The sequence below is a fragment of the Myotis myotis genome, unplaced genomic scaffold (assembly GCF_014108235.1).
Source record: "Myotis myotis isolate mMyoMyo1 unplaced genomic scaffold, mMyoMyo1.p scaffold_m19_p_2, whole genome shotgun sequence".
Lineage (NCBI taxonomy): Eukaryota > Metazoa > Chordata > Mammalia > Chiroptera > Vespertilionidae > Myotis > Myotis myotis.
In genome coordinates, this window is record NW_023416324.1 from 16,037,284 (window position 1) to 16,047,806 (window position 10,523).

A 10,523-nucleotide genomic window follows, 5' to 3' on the forward strand; every position below is an offset into this window, starting at 1 on the left:
GGCAATTTTTCCCTTCAGGGAACATTTGACAATATCTGGAGACATTTTTGGTTGTCACAAGTTGTAGGCAGAGACCAGGAATGCTGCTGAACATGCTACAATGCCCTCCACAATTACAGAAGCCCTCACAATTATAGAATTACCAGCCCAAAATGTCAATAATGCCAAGGTTGAGAAACTCTACCCCAGTATTCAAGAAAGACCTAACTCTCAGAATAATAAATATTTGCTGATCTGTACTAAAAAAGACCATGAATTGGAAGAAAGAGAAGCCTATTAAAATGAAGAAAACAGAGGCCATAATTTAGCATCTATTACATCTTTCATTGCATGTTGAACACCAATCATACAAAAATAAACCAATACAGTCTGGTCCTTAAGGAAAGAGTTTTATAATTTGTCTGATATCAGATCTGATAATCTGATAAATGCTTTAAGGAAGGAAAAAACATATAAGGGAGTCACTCAACTTTTCCTGGAAATGCTTCATGGAATAGATGGCATCTTAGCTCAGTTCTGAAGGATGAGTAGGCGGCATCTTATTTCACAACTCATATGTCTCTTTCCAGAGAGCCATTCATTTCTTCAGTCAACAAAAAGCTATAGAATACCAATTATGTTCCATGCACTGTATTATGTGTTGGAGACCCAGTCAAATGACAACTTTCCATATCTCTTCCCCTGGCATCACTGGTGTCTAGCAGTCCACCTCGCTCACCCAAAACCCCAACAATTCTTGTACTTCTACCTATTCCTCATTTAGCAATTGTCACCCAAATAGATCTTAGTCAGTAAGGCCACCACTGGAGAAGTAAACAAAACTTTGAAGAGCCTGTTGACACAGAGAGTAATCATGCCTAGGTCATAAAATCAGGGTGGTAATACTGGCAGAGTAGCTAGCAAAGAACTGACTATGGGTCCAGATCTGCCAACTGATCGATGTGTGTTGGTATCTTGGAAAGCTATTTTACTTTATAAAAAAATCTGGGGCCTCTTTCACACTACCCAATTCACGCCAGTGAATTAATCAATATGTATATACTGAGCACCTATAATGTGCTTGTCAGTGGTCCTCAATCCTGGTTGTGCATTGACATCGAAGCTCCCAGGCCAGATATGAATATCTTTAAATGGTAAATTCTGACGCAAGATAAGTTTGGTTCCCTAGCCTTTAGGCATTACAGAATACAAAAGAAGTATAAGACAGAGTTCCTATCTTGAGGAATAATCATAACAGTCTTGGTAGAGAATGTTAGTCCACTAATTTGTAATCCTTTTACAATATTATCTGTGCTTATGAAATAGAAGAAACTGGGGTAATGTGGGTAAGAATTGCTCCTATTCCCTGGTCCAATTGTACACCAACTCCACCTGCAACTTCCGCTATACCTTTCTACGCTCCTTCTATCTTCTATTGTTCTCGGGAACTGTGGAGACCCCCAATAGAAGGATATGTGGTATCCTGAAGTTCAGAATCTCTCAAATTCATGCTGTCATGGAACTTCTTTTAGAAAGAAAGAATTCTTTAACTTCCAACAATCCCAGTCACCACAGTCTATAGTTAGCATGTTCAAGGAAAGTAGAGAGTAAACTGAGTTTTTGCAAATATGCTCTTAGAGGTCCTTGGCCATGTAAAGAAATCACCCAAATTCATAAGCCTAGTCAACCTCACATTTCTCATATAGCACAGACTTAAAATAAAAATACTCTAAATTAAACATATTTTAGAAAACTCTTTTCCAAGATGTGCAAATTATGGAGGCTTCATAAATTAAAAATAATTTTTTCTTTCTTTTTAATCCTCACACAAGGTTGTGTTTTATTAAATTTTTTTTGAGAGAGAGAGGAAGGGAGAGAGAAATATTGATGTGAGAGAAACATCGATGGGCTGCCTCCCATATGCATTCCAACCAGGGATTGAACCCACAACCTAGGTATGTGCCCAGACCTGGAATCGGACCTGCAACCTTTCTGGTGTACAGGACAATGCTCCAACCAACTGAGCCACCCAGCTAGGGCAAAAATAAAAATTTTTGACAGAAATACCATCCAGCAGTGATAACTTATACTAAATACCACCCTGAAGGGAACATCAGCTTTAAATTCTGCAAACGTGAATCTACATATCCTCACCTAACTATTTCTCTGAATTATATGAAAAGGTGCAATTCTCTTAATTGCTATACAAAGAGGAGCGTAAGACACTATAAATTACTTTTTTAAAAAGAGGGGTAGCCCTGCCCAATGTGTTGGGCGTAGTCCTAGGCAATGAAAGGTCGATAGTTCTATTCTTAGTCAAGGCACATGCCCAGGTTTTGGGGTTTGATCCCCATAAAAGGCACCTGCAGGAGAGGCAACTGATCAACATTTCTCTCTCACATTGATGTTTCTCTCTCTCCCTAAATCAATAAAAACATTAAAAAGGAAGTGGGGCCCTGGCTGGTTTTGCTCAGTGGATAGAGCATCGGCCTGTGGACTGAAGGGTCCCAGGTTCAATTCCAGTCAAGGGCACATACCTGGGTTGTGGGTGCAGTCCCCAGTAGTGGGCATGCAGGAGGCAGCCAATCGATGATTCTCTCTCATTATTGATTTCTCTCTCTCTCCCTCTCTCTGCCTTTCTGAAGCCAATAAAAGTATATTAAATAAATAAAAAGGGGGTGGAGGTAATAGGGTATCAGTCAAACATCTAAAACACTGACCACTGAGTGTATTAAAAGGTAAATTTTGGCCCTGGCTGGCATGGCTCAGTGGTTACAGCAGTGGCCCACGCACTGAAGGGTCCTGGGTTCAATTCCCTGTAAAGGGTATGTACCTGTGTTGCAGGTTTCATCTCTGGCCTGGGTTGGGGTCTGTTTGGGAGGCAACCAATCAAAGTGTCCCTCTCACATCGATGTTTTTTTCTGTCTCTTCCCCTCTTTCCCTTCTTTATACCCTCTCTGAAAAGCAATGAGAAAAATATCCTAGGGTAAGGATTAACAAAAATAAATAAGGATTAATAAAAATAAATATATTTTAAAGAAATGATTAGGGATCATCAGAAACAGATCCTCAAAAAAAAAAAAAAGGCAATTTTTAGTACTTAAGGAAAAATGCACATTGGCACATATTAGAATAAGATTATTATATGAAACAAACAAAAATGTATCTTCGCCCTGACCGGTTTGGCTCAGTGGATGGAGCCTCGGCCTGCGGACTCAAGGGTCCCAGGTTCGATTCCGGTCAAGGGTATGTACCTTGGTTGAGGGCACATCCCCAGTGGGGAGTGTGCAGGAGGTGGCTGATCGATGTTTCTCTCTCATCGATGTTTCTAGCTCTCTATCCCTCTCCCTTTCTCTCTGTAAAAAATCAATAAACTATACTTAAAAAAAAATGTATCTTCTACGTAACACTGTTCTTAGAACCCATGACTTTGAAATTAGCTTGGTCTACAATGTTTTTTCTTGTAACTGTTCTTGTCATCATATAAGTTTTATCCATAAAGGTTCACTATCCCTTAACTTCAATTCCAAAATCCAAAAGGCTACAAAAAACAAGTTTTTCATTATTCATTTGGCAGCAAAACCTGATGTGAATTGACATGAGGCTATTTATAGTATTTATTTATCCCACTTGGTTCGAATAGTCTGACATTTTACTACAGAAACAGTAATGTGTGTGATTACAAGGTGCTGCCCCATACCTCTCTGAATGTTACATAACCACAGTACGTGTACTATATTCCATTTCTAAAATCCAAAAACTTCTAAATTCAGAAACACCTGCAGCCCCAAGAACTTTTTTTTTTTTTTTTTAGCCACAAGGTACTTTGGACTGGTATACTAATTAAAATTAAATATTATACGGAAAATATAACCAATACTGAGAATAAAGGTAGATGTTCACATGCAATAAATTCAGTGTCTTATAAGTAATTCACAGTACACAATCCTTTAAAATAAAGCACTAAAAAGATTTTTAACAAATGTCAAAACCCTAAAATACCATTATGTGTTTTTTAAGTGATGGTGACATTTGCATCATCCAATACCTAGATCAACTCCTCTAAGGTTAAAATACACTAATTTAAATCATAGTTAAAAGAGAACCAAAGACTGCAATTGGTTAATTATGTTGAGAAAAAGAATCATCTACTGATAAGTAACATACCATACCCAGTAAAATGTTCTGATTTTAAAAAATTTTATCTCAGAGTTTAAGATCTAAAATGATCTTATTCCAGATTATAATTTCTAAACGTTGAACAAATGACAATTGATTTCTTTTTGTAAAAGCAGAGTCGGACAGGGACAGCTCTTGCATATATTTGAACCGGGGGAAAAAAAGTTTCACAGTCCTTTCCTTCCTTCCTCCTGCAGTTGCTGCCTTCTGGTTTTAGAATTTCAAACAAAGAAATACATATTGGCTCCACTGCTAAGAAACGCCCTCTTTCTCTGCAGCTTCCTCTTCCAATTTTCTTCCCTACCATGGACATCCGAGAACAATACACATTGACAATCCTACCATTTTGATGAACGGAAAGCTCTGAGGTTTGGAAAAATTAAGGGCTGCCATTTATAGTACCCAGCTACCTCCCAATCTAGGCCCACAATCTTTAATCAGCTAGGACTCTGATAACAGGGACCACAAAGAAACATGCTTAATCGGAGGAAGGCTACTGAACTTTTTACTCAAAGAATCCAAAGACATTTGAACTAACAAATGGGAAATTTCTTCCGTCCCAAGAAAACTTGGCCTTCATAGGGAGGAGGGAAAATCACCAGGCTGGCAGCACTCTGACACCAGTGTGAAGCCGACCCACCATAGACAGTGGGTGAACTTGCTTCTACAAGCCAGCCAGCCAGGATGCAAACCGAGCGTTCTAACACACTTCAAAGTGATGCTGACAACTTAGAAAAATGGTCTTTTCCAACTACTCACAGACTGAACAAAGGGGACATCAAGACCCAGCTCATCTTCACGCCAGAAGTGTCTGGGACCAGACCCCTCACCCCATTTGTGGCAAAGCAAGCTTCTTGGACGTGGACAGAGACCTCCCCACTGCCCAGTGAGCCTCAAAGGAAACACCTTATCCTTGGTAGTCTCTGCACCTTACTGGGCGATCTTGAGCAAGTTACTTAACTCCTTCACTTAGTTTTCTGTATGTGCAAATTCTCAAGGGTGGCTGTAAAAAAATGAAAGAATAGATGCCTAAAGGTCTGACACACAGTCGGGAGCGCCATGCATGTTCTCGCCTCCTCCCCCCCCACCCCTCCTCCTCCTCCTCCTCTTCCTGAATTCTTTGGGGCATAAATTTCAATCACAGCCCCAAGAGGCGCCAAGGATTCCTTCCTCTTCTGATTTTATGGAGAACTATGTATTACGTCCCATCTCAGAGGCTCCAGGATCCTGGAGGACCCAGACATCACTCCATCACACTCTGGGGTCCGTCCAAAGTCTTCGTGGAAAAGCCCCTTTGGCCACTATCCCTTACTCTGCAGCACCGCCCTGCACACATACGCACACACACACACACACATACATACATACATACACACACATACATACACACACACGCGCAGTCCAACCGCCATTCGGCAACTTAGCAGGCCAGGCGTTTCAAAAAGCACCTCAATTCCTTCATGGCCCATAGATGGAAACTGAGGCTCCGCCTGAGGAAGAACTTGCCCAAGATCTCAGACAGGATCTGGGATCCAACTCATGTACATATGAGACTGCAACGTCTCCGCTTCAAAAATCGGGAACTGAGGCCCAGGGGGGGAAGGGACTTGCCCAAGGTCACACAGCGAGCTGGTGGCAGCGCCGGGTCAGGTTCGGGCACTTCCGAAACCGCACAGACTCGGTGGCCCCGAGTCCCAGAGGAGATCTGCAGGATCCCTCCGCTCGGAGGAGGGGAGTGGAGAGGGAGACGCCGCCCCGCGCAGGCCGCTCACCGGCCTCTGCGGCCCCGTGACAGGCGAGGCCCCCGCTCCCGCAGCACCCAGCGCTGCTCGGGAGGGGCGGCCCGGCCGGCCCGGCACCTCCCGGCGGGGCCGCCCGTGGGGACTTGTTGCTCACCTGGCCTTGCGCAGCCGCCCTCAGCGACAGACGGGCCGGCCGGTCGTCCTTCTCCGCCCCGGGTCTGTCCCCGCGGGCCGCCCAGGTCGCTGCCACCCTGCTGGACCCCGGTCCGTGCGCTACGCCCCCAGCCGTGCTTCACCGGCCCGCGTCCGCCATTACGGGATTCCCCGCCCTGGGACGCAGCCACACCCCGCCGACGGTCCTGATTGGCTCTCTGCCCCACCCGCCTGGGGCTTCCGGGCCTTTCATTGGCCTGAACGGAATGCCAGTTAAATAGCCACGCAAAAGACGTACTCAAGTGAACTGTCCCGGGAGCTCCACCCGAGCTACTTCCGCAATCGGAGTAAACAGCGGGGGGCAAACCAAGTGCGAAGGGGGTGGAGATTCCATTAAATCAACTCCTAAGTTCAAAGCAGGAAAACTCCAGCTAAGGAAGTATCAAAACTCCTGCAAACTGTATTGAAAGACGAATTCTTTTTCTTAGAGTTAAAAAGAACCAGTATTCTTGGTGGAGCGGAGGGGCCAAACTCATGCACTTGCTGTGGACACCCCTCAAGTTGCGCATCGTTTTGTCTCTTCCCTCCCGGTCTCAGGTGGGGCAGAAAGTTGGGTGGAGAGAGTGAGTCACTGGCTCGAACCCTCCACTGCAGGATCCAATGGGGGGGGGGGGGGGGGGGTGCGGGGAGGCCCTGGGTCCTGGAACTGGGAGACGGTTCTGAAAGGCCAGGATCAGATGGCCCCCACCTAACTCTGCGACCTCAGACCACTTCCTGAATTTATCTGGGTCTCAGTTTGTCCTGCGAAATAGGAGCAGCCCCGTGAGTGGGTATATGTGCATCTTGTTGGTTATAAAAGGCTGCAGCTGGATATCCGCGTGACGCTCGCAAGTTAGCAAAGATACCTCGTTTAATTCTCTAGAGCAATTCTGTGAGACAGATGGTGTTCTTGTTTTGGAGAAGAGAAACTCTATGACTTATCCTGGGTCACCCAGGGAATTTGAAACAACCCTGGGACTCAAACCTGTATATTTTGGTTTCCTCTCCTGTATGTCTCCCTTGCAGGCCTGGTGTCCCCTGAGAAAGACTTCCCTCCCCCAAACCCTTAGCATTCCAGGGAGGGTCTTGAGGGTGCCCGGCCAGTTTCCCATCTCTCTGGTCACCAAAGTCTGGCACAGCCCCCACCTCCCACCCCCAGGCAAAGCTATTGTCAATCACTAAGGTTTCAGGGGAAAAGTGATCCTCCTCGGGTGTGCCTGAGCTGCTTCTGGTATCCTAAGAATCCGGAAGTGAGTAAGGGATGACAGGTTGGTCAGCAACCCAGACAGAATCCCAAAGGCGGTCCCAAGCTCCAAGAGAGGCAGTGACGCCACTGTGGGCCGTCGGTGGGGCAGCACCCATGCCAGGATTTACATCCAGGTCCCTCTGAACTCAGGACAGTGCTCTTTTCACTGCAGGATGGCTACTCCCAGAAGGGCTGCCTTGGCTGTAATTTCTAGTCATTTTCCCTCTCCTATCCAAGTACTAACCAGGCCCGACCCTGCTTAGCTTCCGAGATCAGACGAGATCGGGCAGGTGTAGATCATTTTCCCTCTCTGTAAAAAAAGGAAGTTGAAGGGAGTGTGGGGGACGGGAGGGGAAGCAGCTTTAGAAGGACAGAGACCACCAAGCAGGTGGTGTCCATGGCCCCAGTGCTGGCTGAGTCATGACCTCCAGGCTCAAAATGGGACATGTGGTCTGACAATCAATTACTATTTACATCCTGTCCGTGGCCACTGGGTGCTGGGAGACAGCAGGTGCTGTGCAGAGATTCAATGGGGTCAGACTGACCTTCCATTTAATCCAAACTCAACCACTTTCTAGCTCTCTGAGCCTCACCTACCTCTTCTCTAACATGGGTAGTTGTGAGGACTCAGTGAGTAATTGTGCAATTAATGAGACATGTGTGTAAAGTGCCTAGTAGCTACTTATTCATTCATAAATTCATCTATTCAGAAAAAAAAATTATTAAACACCGACTATGTAGGGCAGCCTGTTAGTGATGCAGCTACAATGGCAAACAAAACAGACTCAGACCCTCATAGAGCTTAGAGTTTGGTGAGGAAGTAAGTTGTTAAGCAAATGATCAGATGGATCAAAATACAATTAGAAACTGTGATAAGGAACAAGAAGGCAAAGTGCAATGTGTTTATAAGAGCAAATGTCAAGGGATGGGGTGGGGTTGGAGGACGCTTCCTGAAGAGGTGGTGTCTAGATGAGTGGGGCTGAACGAGGCAGCAGGTAGTTGAGAGAAGTGTTGCAGGCCTAGGGAGAGGGTGTGGAAGACGTCTGGGCCAATAGAGATAGTGGCAATGGGAAGGGAAGACAGAGCTCACTGGGGCCTAAACAAACGTGGTGTGCAGGGAAGGGAACCTAGCTTTGAAAGTGGGGCTATTCTCCAAGGGCATCTATATTTTTCTGATAGTTCCTGAAAGAATGCAAGCTCTGAGGCTAACCCATCTGGATTTGAATCTTGGCTCTGCGATCTTATTTTAGACTGTGTGACCTTGAGCAGTCACTACACCTCTCTGTGCCTCAGCTACTCTTCTGAAAAAATGGGGATAATAATAGGGAGCCATAAGGTGGAGGTGAGGATTCAACATGGAAATGTGTACAAAGCATTCTGGCACCTGAGGGCACTCCGTAAAATGGTGCTTGGTTTTTCCAGCATAAAGGGAGGTGAACCTGTGGCAACAGATCCAGCAGAGAGGTGCATTTGGGAGAAAGCTGGTGCGAGAGGCTATACACTGGGCAAGTTGTCATCTGACCTTAATTGTCATAGAGGACTTTGGAGCCATGCAAACTTGGGTTCAGCCATGGCCAGTGTGGCTCAGTTGGTTAGCACGTCGTCCCATATACCTAAATGTTGCAGGTTCAATTCCCAGTAAGGGCACATACCTAGCTTGTGGGTTCAATCCCCGGTTGTAGCACAAACGGAAGTCAACCAATTGTTGTTCTCTCTCACATTGATGTTTATCCTTCCCCCTCGTTCTAAAATCAACAAGCATATCCTTGGATGAGGATTGAAAAACAAAACAAAACAAAAAAAACCTGGGTTCAAATCACAGTTATACCACTTGCTAGCAGAGTGATGTTGGGCAAGTGATGTCTCCTATCTGAGTCGCAGTTTCCTTATCCATAAAATGGAGATCATAATTGTTTCTATTTCCCAGAGCTGTGAGGATAAAATAAGAATAAACGTGAAGCACTTAGCACAGTGATCGGCACATAGTAAGCAGTTGTTCAATGTTAAATTTTAAAAAATATTTGTATTGATTTCAGGGAGGAAGAAAGAGAGAGAGAGAGAAACATCAGTGATGAGAGAGAATAATTGATTGGCTGCCTCCTGCAGGCCCCGCACGGGATCGAGCCCACAACCTGGGCATATGCCCTGACCGGAATCAAACTGTGACCTCCTGGTTCATAGATCGACGCTCAACCACTGAGCCACGCCAGCTGGGCTGAATGTTAATTTTTAATAATAATTATTATCATTGGTATCAGCAGTTACTGCCTATACTAGATAAGACTCTGGGACTTTGCTTGGAGGTTGTCTGGCAATAGAAGCCTAGGTGGTTTCTGCTTTTAGACAATAAAGATAGACAAGTTGCTTTCAGAGGGGGTAATGCTGTCACTTTAATGGTGGTAATAATAAACACTGATGTTGACTATTTACTATGTGCCAGCTATGTGTTAAGTGCTACCTATGCATTAGCCATGCCCTAGCTGGTGCGGTTTAGTTGGTTGAGCATCATCCCATGCGCCTAGAGGTCATCTGTTTGGTTGACTTCTAGTCCCACACATGACCAGGTCGCAGGCTCAATCCCTGGCAGGAGGCATGCGGGAGGCAGCCGATTGATTGATGTTTCTCTCTCCCTTCCTCTTTAAATTCAATTTTTTAAAAAACAAACATTATAAAACAAATAAATAAATCTGCATAGCCAGTCCTGCAAGTCAGGTCCTATTATTATCATCATTTTACAAATGAGACAAAGGAAACCCAGAGAGGTTAAGTGACTTGCCGAAAGCTCCCCAGCCAGGAAACAGCACAGCTGGAATTTAAATCAAACCTTGATTTTGGCGGGGTTGCTGTTCTTGAGGGCAAGCCCTCCCTCTTCTATTCAAAGAATCAGAGTTATCACCTGGAGTTAGAGGGATAAAATGATTCACTGCCCCCTAGCTGCTTTGGTTCAGTGGATAGAGTGTAGGCTTAGATTTTATTGCAGTCAAGGGCACATATCTCGGTTGCAGGCTCAATCCCCAGCCCTGACCTGGGCACATGCAAGAGGCAACCAATCGCTGTGTCTCTCTCATTGATGTTTCTCTCTCTCTCTCTCTCTGTTTCTCCCCCTCCCTTCCACTCTCTCTAAAAATCAATGGAAAAATATCCTCGGGTGAGGATTTACAAACAAACAAAATTATTCACTATTA

The 10,523-nt window shown here is 45.0% G+C and overlaps 1 protein-coding gene across 2 annotated transcripts in view; it reads right to left on the reverse strand.

The window, feature by feature from the left end:
- The window catches only part of WASF2 (WASP family member 2), a 67,574-nt gene extending 61,331 nt beyond the window's left edge, over nt 1-6,243 (reverse strand). For both annotated transcript variants that reach the window (XM_036352411.1, XM_036352412.1), the window contains exon 1: nt 6,055-6,243. The gene's annotated coding sequence lies outside the window, so the exon portion shown is untranslated. The remainder of the gene's footprint in view (nt 1-6,054) is intronic.
- Between the last annotated feature and the right edge of the window lie 4,280 nt (nt 6,244-10,523).